Below are 10,421 nucleotides of genomic sequence, written 5' to 3'. Positions count from 1 at the left end.
ACACGGATGATGAAATGCCAGTGGGCAATGGTAAAATAAATTAAAAACGATAAGAACATAAAAAATAATTTAAAGCCCTGGGTTCTGTTTCTGTTGGCTCCCAGCAAGGTCACGTTATTTGTGGAGCCATATGGATGTGAATGGCATGTGTGGCACACCAAACTGATAAACAGCCCTCTTCAAAACTAACATCTCATCCTGCCGTCAAGCTCTCAGGAAAGAGCTCCATGTTGACAATGGAGCGTGAAGTGGATGTGGCACTCTTCCTTCTGAAAACAAATGAAAACCGCAAAATATCACATCAACGCACATGAAAAGAATTTGAGGCCTTGCCTTGTTCATCTCAACGCTGGCAAAGCCTGAATGCTGAGAACAGGAACTTCCTGGCACAGTTGTGTTATTGTTGCAGAGAATGATGAGGGTGTGAGCCAGGTATACAGAGTTAGTTCAATAAAGCTTTGACCAAAAACAGCAAATTGTACAGGAAAGATTGAGAGCAAGCCAATACTGTGTCTAGGAGTGCCTTTGAATATTTTCTTTTTCTTTCAGTGTATATTGTGTGTATGAATATTGCAGGTATGCAGGCAGAATAGCAACAAATGATTAAACTGTGGAAAGACAAAGGGTCAGCAGTAATTCATGTACGTTTCCAAGATCATGGTGCACTCAACACACACTCAGTCCAGCAGTGGAAGGGAGGAGGAGATAGGTGGAGTCAATCCTCTGCCAGTACGCAGTATCACTACCCAAATCTCAGGTTTGATGGTTAAGCCCATGCCAGTAGTTCCCAGAATGTCTTTTCTTTCCATGTGGGAAAACTTAACCTCACACGAGATTTGAGGGGTATTTGTTTTCACCTACTGTCACGTTGACGGCTAGCCCATTTGGGACGGATCAAGTATGATGCCAAAATCCGCTGTCACGTCTTCATGCCACTTAAGAGAAGACATTTCCAGAGGTAAACACATAACTGTGTGGAGGGCCAGTCAAATATGGAATATTCACATGGATGTTTTGGAGAAATATTCCCGGCGCCTGTTTGCGTGGATATCTCGACATCTCCAGAGTGTTTTTCACAACACAGTGATCCCAGATGTGGCCTTTGTGTTGTCGTCCAGTTCCGCACTCTTACTCTAACCGGCCTGGGACACACGCCACTGTTTTGGTCCTAAGAATCATGGGTTCCCTTTTTAAGGCAATGCGCTGTTTATACGGGCTGTGCCAACTGGATCCATGATTGCAGGCCACTGGTTTATTTTAATTAGCCATGGAGAGCAGTTCCGTTGGATTTGAGTGTGAGTCACCCCGTTTTCAAAACATTAGTCTCCATCAAGTCCCACTGTTGCCCTTTGAGGTTGGGTTTCATTTCAGATTAGTGAAAAGGAGGGGCCATCCCTGATGCCGTGCCATGTATACTGTACTGTGTGTGTAGGTGTGTGCATTTATCTGCATGTTTATGTTTGTGTGTGAGACACAGACCATATTACTACGGCTGGGCTAGTGAAAATTTAATTAACAACACTAGAGCGTGTATTTTCTCACTCGTTCCTTTCTTATCAGTCGTGCAGAAATTGCTTTTGTCGGACAAACCAGACTTCCAATTGCAGCAGTGTTTGGGTTTATGGAAATATTTCCATGCTCTGCAAGGCACTTCTGCTCTTAAAATGCTCTCTACACAGAACCTACTGTATTAAAAAAAAAAAGCATAACAAAATTTTAGACGGCATGGTGTCTATATAAGCCGATCAAGTTGAAAGAAACTGCTCAACTCACAAGAGCCAGTATATCCAGTCTTCTATTGCTGCACTTGGAATAGCAGGCTACACCTTTAATTCTACATTTGGTTCAAATAGATTTGATTTTACATTCAATTTACTGCACTCAAGGTGGCCGTCCAACTTATCCGCCATTCAAAGTCACAGTCCAAGAGAGTTCCAGTCTGCTGATCCTGAATGTGAAATACTAAGGGAGAACTGTTCTGGTGAAGTACTGGCTCACAGATAGAACTTTTTATTGTAAGTTTTAGACACTGGCATCGATTTCTACAACTTTAAACAAAAAGATTGTCTCGAAGTGATGGATAGCTTCCACCTCTTCTTTAATGAACGTGTCAAGCAGCTGTGTCACATCCGTGGTTTGCTGTCAGATGACATTGACAGAAGTGGTTGTTTTACATCCTGTCTTCAGTGTGTGACAGACGATGTGACTCTACAGTGTTCTGCAGACTCAGGAGCTGATTTTCCTTTGGTAAACAAGTAATTATTAAGTTGTCTGTTGTCTCTGCAGCTATTTTTCAATCATATTATTTCAAAGTCAAAACTTAATTACTATGTGAAAATATCAAATTTTCCTGGGGTGACAATTTTTTGTGTTGTATCGTTTTGAGTTTAAATGGGTTTTTTATATACGTTTTTTTCTGCCACCAAACAGTTTCTTGGGAGTGGGTGGTGTTGATGGTCGCTTGCATTGCATTGGTGCATTTCCAAAACAATAGGTTATAATAAGCCTTCTGAGCAGCTCTACTTCTTCAGGGCAGCGACATTGACTCTGTATCGGAAAGTGACTAGACAGTCCGGTTGAACTGGGCTTTGCTGGTTAGCATGCTAACGTCAGTAGAAGAAAAGAATTGATAGAAATATAAGCAAAACATTGGTGTTGCTTTCCACCACTAGAGACAGCTCTTGGTGAGTAAAGGAATGAAGTTTGATGCTGAACTCTCAACATTTCTTCTAGACTGGTAAGAAAACAGGTGTTAATGCTAACATTGACTATGTAACGATAGCAAAACTTAGCCTACAAGTAGCTCCTTTGAGCCCCGAACTGATGTCTCCGTAAGAAGATGCTGCTTTATTTTATACATGAGTAAGAGGCTAAACAGACATTTACAAACCAATTAAGTTTAATATGTTATCTTGCCTTCCATACTATTAATATATTTTGATAATTCTGAAAGCCTGATGACCATCAATGGACCAATGCAATCCCAAAAGTTGTACAGTAGATTTTACAATATAATCATCACACAGAGATCCATGCTGCAATTTTGCCACATCAACTCCTCAGACCCAGAAAAAAAGAAATCACAACTATTGAAGCAGAGTTGGCATTTCCAAATACCAGCCCTAGAATGGCTATAGTTTCGAAAACTACTTTTGTGATTTCGACATGATTTTAAAAATGAAATTCAAGCTTGAAAGTCATTTATTTCATGTCTGTCAAGTCATGTGGAGATACTCAGTTTGACAAATTGTTGCGTTCATTATTGCAAGTGTGACATAAATATGTGTAATTTCTGCTGCAAAAGATGTAACATAACCTTTTTAAACTGTAACATCACCGGAGGAGCAGTGTTTTTCCCTGTGACACCGGCATCATTTCCACTGCCTCTTCGGCCGAGTGCTTTAAGTGAATCTAGCTGATTCAAAACACATGAGCTGCATACGAGAGACTGAGCCTCCGATTCAAACTTGCAGTAAAGATGGCTTTTGATGTAGCCACATCAGTACACTCAGTACACAAGCGTAGACACTTGCAGAAAGAAAAGTGTGGTCTGACATTTCCAACTTATCACATGGTATCATGTTTCCTTTGTGTACATATGCAGCGGCTTGGTGTTTGGAAAGAGCTGAGTGAAACTGTTGTGGACTTGTGCTTTTACTTCATCGGCCAAAAGATTCAAACTGATATCCTTCATTCTTCCTGCTTCTAATTTCTGCTCTCTCCATCTCTACCTCGCTGCAACCTTCAACATGTTGTTTAGACGTTGTTTATGTGTGCATGTGTGTACGTCCATAGTATAAACCAGCTTTCCATTGCAACCACTAAACATGACATTTCGCTTTTGCACAGGCCCTGAGAGGAGTCGTAACTAGATGACAGCCCCATCCAACACACACTCATTACGCCCTGCGAAATGCTAAATTGATATTGTGCGCAGATTGTGTGGGAAAGACAACTCCAGCTATGTCATTCTTACTTCATTCTTTTATTGTTGAAGAAACACAGCACACTAACCCAAAGGACTCAGCAGAGCACCTTTTAAACACTCATAACTGTTACACGCTGCAGCTGCATGAGGATCAGTTACATTCTTTATCTCACCTTATAGAGCTTTTCCGAATGAGAACTATAAATTTCCAGGCTTGTGCTGCTCAACAGCGACCGTTTGTGTATCTGTAGTGGCTTTTTTTTTTTTATCTCCCTTTTTTCACATTGGCTTCAAATTAATTTTCTCGCAGCTGTTAACAGACGTTGAAAGAAAAAAGGGGGTTGTAATTATTAAAAGTCTACAGGGGGAGGTTACATAGAACAGCAACAGAGTGAGAAAGCAGCCAGAAACTGTAGAGTCACTTCACTCTGGAGAAATAAAGGAGAAAAATTACTGGCAGACAGATTTGTGAAAAAAACAAACAAAAAAAAAAGGTCAAGACTTTTCTAGTTAAATCACAAATTTTCGAAAAGTAACATAAACACCTTTAAAATATGTAACAAAAAATCTAATTTGCACTTAATTAACACTAAAGTCACCCAGAGAAACGGAAAAAAGCTCTTCAGACACCAGCAAAAAACTTAAAACTAAAAAGTGTGAGTTACTGTACAACCGCCATTGAAACCAAAAGAAAATAGCTTCACTTTAGAATACTTTAGAAAAAATGTGTGTATCTTGGAGGACCTGCTAATTCATATCAGCCCATAAAATGAAATCACCATCATTTCTGAGGAAAATTGCCTGCGTTCATGTTAACTCCATTTTTTACCCTCCATATCCATTTCACACTTTATGAAATACATATCAGACATGTCGGCCAGGGCCAAACAGATGTATCACACTGGAAGGAGGTGAAGAAGATTTCCGAAATATTAAACATAGCGAACCTAGCGTCTGAGGATCAGTGAGGCTCTAGACTTTTCACCGTACGTATGTCAGGTTTTATTTGTTTACCTGAATGGTGAGCACCTGATAATGAGGCAGGTTACTCAGAAAAGGAATTGTCTGAATGTCAGGACGCACAGAAGAATGTCAGTAGTCAGAAAATACTTTGCCTTTTGTACCGCAACAGTTTTCGATTTCTGACTCATCCAGCTTGGCACATTAAAATAACAGCCCACACACTGAAACAATTATGGGAATAATATGGGGTGTTTTAACAGCTGTAGACTGGGGGGGAGGGCAGGGTGAGAGGCTGAGGGACTCGATGAATCGTGGAATGACAGGAGAAGAGAGACCTATCACAATAGTTAACAGCATCTCAGTCGCAGATGACAAAAAAGGTACATTTCAGTATTGAAACAAGTCGAAATGAAAGGCTTTGCAAAGCCGTTGGTTTCTTGTGCCAGTGGAGGGTTCAGAATGATGTGTTCAGATGACTTGTTTCATCCAGGCACTGACACAGCTTTGGCACTGTGGTACTTGTTATATCTACACTACTCTGAGACTCCTGGAAGTCTCTGCATCTACCAAAGAAAGAGTTACAGCACAGATCTCCCTTGCTTTTTGTCTTTATGCTAAGCTAAACTAAGCTAATCACCTGTTGGCTCAAGCTTCCTATTTGGAGGTATCGATTTTCTCGTCTAAATCTTGTCAAAAAAAAGCAATGAAGTGCATCTCCCAAAATGTCTACCTATTGTTTTAACATGCTACAAAGTACAACCACACAAGGGCACACTGACCCTACATGTGGCAGAAACACACCTATAAAAAAAAATACGAATCAAACTGTCACAAAATTTCACTTGATGTTCAAAAACAGACTGGGCTGTTATTGGTTAATCACATCGCTGCAGTCTAATACAGGAGAAAACATGGTTGTATAAGGCCGCAGCGTAAGTCAAAGCTTCCATTTCAAATTAAAGTCAGTGATGGTTGATGTTGTAGCTTGGAGACTGCAGTGCATTTCAGGCACAAGTATTTGCTTGTAGAGTGACAGCCTCTGATAAAGGAACCGTTTTACTCACTCACTTCGCCTCTCCCCCTCCAGATTGTCTGGCTTCTTTAGCAACAAACTCTTACCCACAGGGTGCAAACGTTCGTCCTCCTCATACAACATACTCTGGTGGCCATGCTCCTCTCACCAGAGGAGCCCCTGGGAAAAGCACATAAGACGCTCCACTCCGTGACCTACAACATCTGTTGCTAATATGGGTCAGTTTTATCCACAGGTCTCCAAAAAAGGAAAAAAAAAAAAAAAAAAAACTTGCACATGACAACTAAATGAAAAACACAAATGGCATGAATCAACCAGGCTGCATGTTATTTCCCAGCACTTGTATCAACATGCTAGGGAGCCTGCTGAGCTGTGAAATATCTAAGCTAGGACGCCCGTTGGTTCTTCTCAGCTCCAAAAAAGGCTCTTCCTGGGCCAGGGTCATGCGAGGAGAGAGTGAGAACCCCACAGAGTATTTACTGTACAAACAGCAGTCGAGTTATCATGTCTGGAAAGTGGTATTTGTTGTGACTGTTATTTGGTGGGTTACTGAGAGATAGCGAATTCAGCTGCAGGGTAAATGGCAATGAACATTTTCAGCAGGCGCCTTGAATTGCCTTGAGTATTGTGGGGATCTATCTAAAGTCTTAAGTAATAATGTGAGGTAGAAAGTTTTTGTATGAAGTGATAACCTCCTGAGGCGAGACTATAGAGGGCCACATCCATCAGAATTTCCATTCATTGTTATGCAAGGGCAGCAGCAGTTCATCCCACGCTGCAGTTTCTTGATTAATGCAAACTAAATGACTCACTTCTTGACAAAAAAAAAAAAAAAAAACGCACTATCACCCATTTCAGAGTCACATTCCAGCTATGAAAGCTAGATTTTGAATGTGTGTGGGGAGGGGGAGCGACTGTGTGTTTATGTTTTCACCACACAAGAGCCATGAGAGCCCTTTTTCTTATCAAGTACCATGACCTCTCCAAACAGCGAGAGCTCTGCTGGTATCAGGATTCAGAGGAGCACAAACATCTGTACTTGACATGAGTGAGCAGCTAATTGTTTGTCAGACTGTGATTAAGTGCATGAGTGAAACTTTGAGGAAAGCACTGATAAAGATGTCCATTAGCTTTAAATAGAAGCCAGTCACCATTCCCTGTACGTGGCAGAAGTTATTGTTAATAGAAATAATGGTGGTGGCACCGTTTGTCAAATAATGCCTCTTCCAGTAAAGTACAATTGCGTCTAACACAAGACCTTTAATCCTCTGCTGCAGCTCTGGGCCCACTTTAGTGTTTTGTTCTTCTTCTGTGGTGCATGAAGACCTTTGGAGTCCTGTGTTACAATTAATTTTCTGTTCATTTTGTGGCAGGAAGTCGAGTCAGATGGCGTTTGCCATAACTTTTCTTCTGTGAATTGCCTTCTTGTTCCAAAGGTGCCGCCCCCCCCCACCCGTCTCAGACGATATGAGTCTACTGACCTCTAAATAGGGAAGTTTTATGCAGTTGACCTTTGACTTTTTACGTCTCTGTATTTATGTCTGAGAAAATAGCGAAATTATGACACTTAACACTGTCGCCTACATGTGTCTGGAGCTGCTCTGTGAAGACTGGGGGCCATTGAGGCACAGGTCAATCCATGACACCCTTCGCTCTTGTTTAATAGTGACGCACTGAAGCACAGTCATCCTGACGTGCCATGAAGATCTAAGAAATGCCATATTCAAATGACCTGTGAAGCCTGATTTTAAAGTAGTTTCAGTCTGCATTGAAATTCTGCTCTCATTTCTTTTATGAGCATTTGATTACAATAATATAAAGAAAGAATATACTGTGTAATTCTACGTGCGATATAATTTGAATAATTGTGACGTTAGTTAATGCTAGACAGGATCTTAACTCTGTGAGATGTCAGTCAGAAACATATAGAGGAGACAAGACTTGAGCTGCAGATGCATTGATAATTGGTTGAAACATTCAGGTTTGAACACGTCTATAAGCAGTGATAGTGCGCCCCCCAGTGGACGAGCACTAAAACACCAGTTCTGCCTCTGAATAACGGCACGGTGACATCCAACTTAAAACGTAATACACGCCATGGCCTCTGGTGTTAAAGCACCGGTGTGTTTGGTTTTGTTTTGTTTTGTTTGTTTTTGAGTAGGTCTTTTGTATAGAATAGGTCTTGCAGATAGACAATAATCTCTTTGCAATTATCCAAATGCAGTCCAGATGTCACGCTGCAAAAACAGACGGTGTCTCAGTCAATTCAGAAATGAAAACAAAAAAGTTCAAACTTAATCGAATAAACACAAACAAAATCAAGAGTGGTGGAAAAATCTTGCTACCTTTACAGTCACACACAGCCTCTAGCCTCTAGATCAACCTCAACTAATTTGGGTGTCACCTCTTCAGCCTGTATCAGTGCTTTTTGACATGCGTTAGCTCTGAGCTATGTGTGAGTAACAGCTTTTCACAATCATGTGTTGCAGGGGGGGTGGGGGGTTTGTCTTGTACACGTGGGGCGAGCAGCAGCCAGCAGCTGCCTCTTTGATCATCCTCCTGATGTGTGGTCACAGTGGTTTCACTCCACTCTTTTTGGCTCAATCAAGGGCCCTTGAATGTAGCGAGGTCCAACTTCCAGAAAACAAGAAGCTGCCCGCTGCAGAGGCACCACTGAGACCCAATCAATGAGCAATCACATTGCCTCTTATCTATTTGGCTTGGCTGGATGTGGATGTTAATCAGTCCCATATCTCAGTAATGGTGTTCCTGTTAATTGCCTCCCTTCGTTGTAGCTGTATCCCCCATGCGCTTATGATCCTTATCTGCAAATGAGGTCAGAAAGTCGTATGAATCTTGTTTCCAGCCTGGCTCTGCTGAATCCTGACAGGGAGCGGTTGCTGGCCATGTGGCCCTGCGTTTAAAGCTGTCCTAAGATCAAGGCACTTGTCGCTCCCATGTGTTGATGTCGCTGATCTGTCAGGCCTTGAACTTGTTCATTATGATCCTTGTTTAAGCCGAGCGTCAGTTCTCCAACAGTGTCTAGGATACAGTGACTGCTTTTCAGAGCATGTCAAAAGTATGTTTTCTCAAATAGGCAGATTTATTCACTGTTATCATGAGTCAGTTCCCCTGGAGAATAGCGTGATTTGCACATTCACTGCGCCTTTGCATCTGATGATCTCGTTAGACCTGGCGACGGTGTGATATCTGAACAGCTCTGGGGCAAGTCAGCCACCCGTCTGCGTGGCATGCAAATACAAGAAAATAATGCATATCAAAATTTGGTTAATCGCATCCTGCACCATGACTGGCCTTGACTGACCTGGCCTGGAAAGACGGTACTAGTCGAGACTGAGTTACGAGTTCAAGCCTGCTGCTGACACAGCATGACAGAGATTGAAAAATTAATTTGACAAATGAACTATGATGCAAATATGTGTCTTTGGAGATGGAGATCCATGTAGATTGAAGGTCAGCTGGGTCACACTGAGTCGTCTTTTGTTGCCTTCTCCCCAACCTCCAACCCTTAAAACCGTCTTTCACTGCGAGGGGGTTAACTGTCATTTCTTTCGAGCTTTCTCCTCATGCATAAATAAACCTGTACCCTCCTCCCCGACCAACCCTTGGGCCTTGGTCCAGGGAGCAGAAGGTCTAAGGGCATTCCTCCATGAAGACTTTTCCTTTTCTAACTTTGCTTTGATTTTACGCTCATTATCCCCCCTGCAGCTCTGCCGCTCCTGGACAAGACTGGGCTGCCTGATGAAGCTGAGCTAAGCTTGGGGTGGCAGGAGGGGATTGCATTGTCTCCCTACGTCCCACTGCCACAGGAGAAAAAAGGGGGAGACATCATTATCCCCAGTTTTCTGCAGACCAAATCAAATTAGCAGCAGAGTGCTCCTGAAAGCAGACATTCTCCAAAGTGGGACGTCTTGCCTAGTCAGTTCTCCTCATAATCCTTTGTTATTCGGCGGTGCCCAGCTGTTGTGCTGCTGCTATCAAAGCAGAGGACCTTCCCTCCCTGATCTTCAACCTCCTCGCCCCTAATGATGCCCTCAAGGCTGGGGGGCTAGAGGGCAGGTGGCAGGGTGAAAGGTCATTCTGGACGAGACGAACTCCTCACACCCTGATGACTTCACTCATCTTGTTTGAGGTACAGCACAAGTTAAAAATCCACAAAGATTTGTTGTTACCACAGTGATGAAGGAGACAGAGCGGTTTTCAGGATGGTTCATTAACTGAGGGAAAATTAGGAGATGAGATTATGCTCCATGAGAAAAAAAACTAAAAACAAAACCAATCTGGTACAAACAGCAGGTGTTAAGTGGCAGACGCTGCTCATTATAACTGCTGGAATTTGAGAATACATGCTTGAAAAAGCATTTTTGTCAAGTCAATTACAAAAATGAATCAACACTGTGGGGGAAAAACAGATTTAAAAATGTAAAAAATATGAAAGTACTACTTATCATTTCAATAAGTTTTTTTTTCATAAGT

Source organism: Seriola dumerili, unplaced genomic scaffold (genome assembly GCF_002260705.1).
Source record: "Seriola dumerili isolate Sdu_G_001 unplaced genomic scaffold, Sdu_1.0 BDQW01000068.1, whole genome shotgun sequence".
NCBI lineage: Eukaryota > Metazoa > Chordata > Actinopteri > Carangiformes > Carangidae > Seriola > Seriola dumerili.
This window is presented reverse-complemented; position numbering follows the sequence as displayed.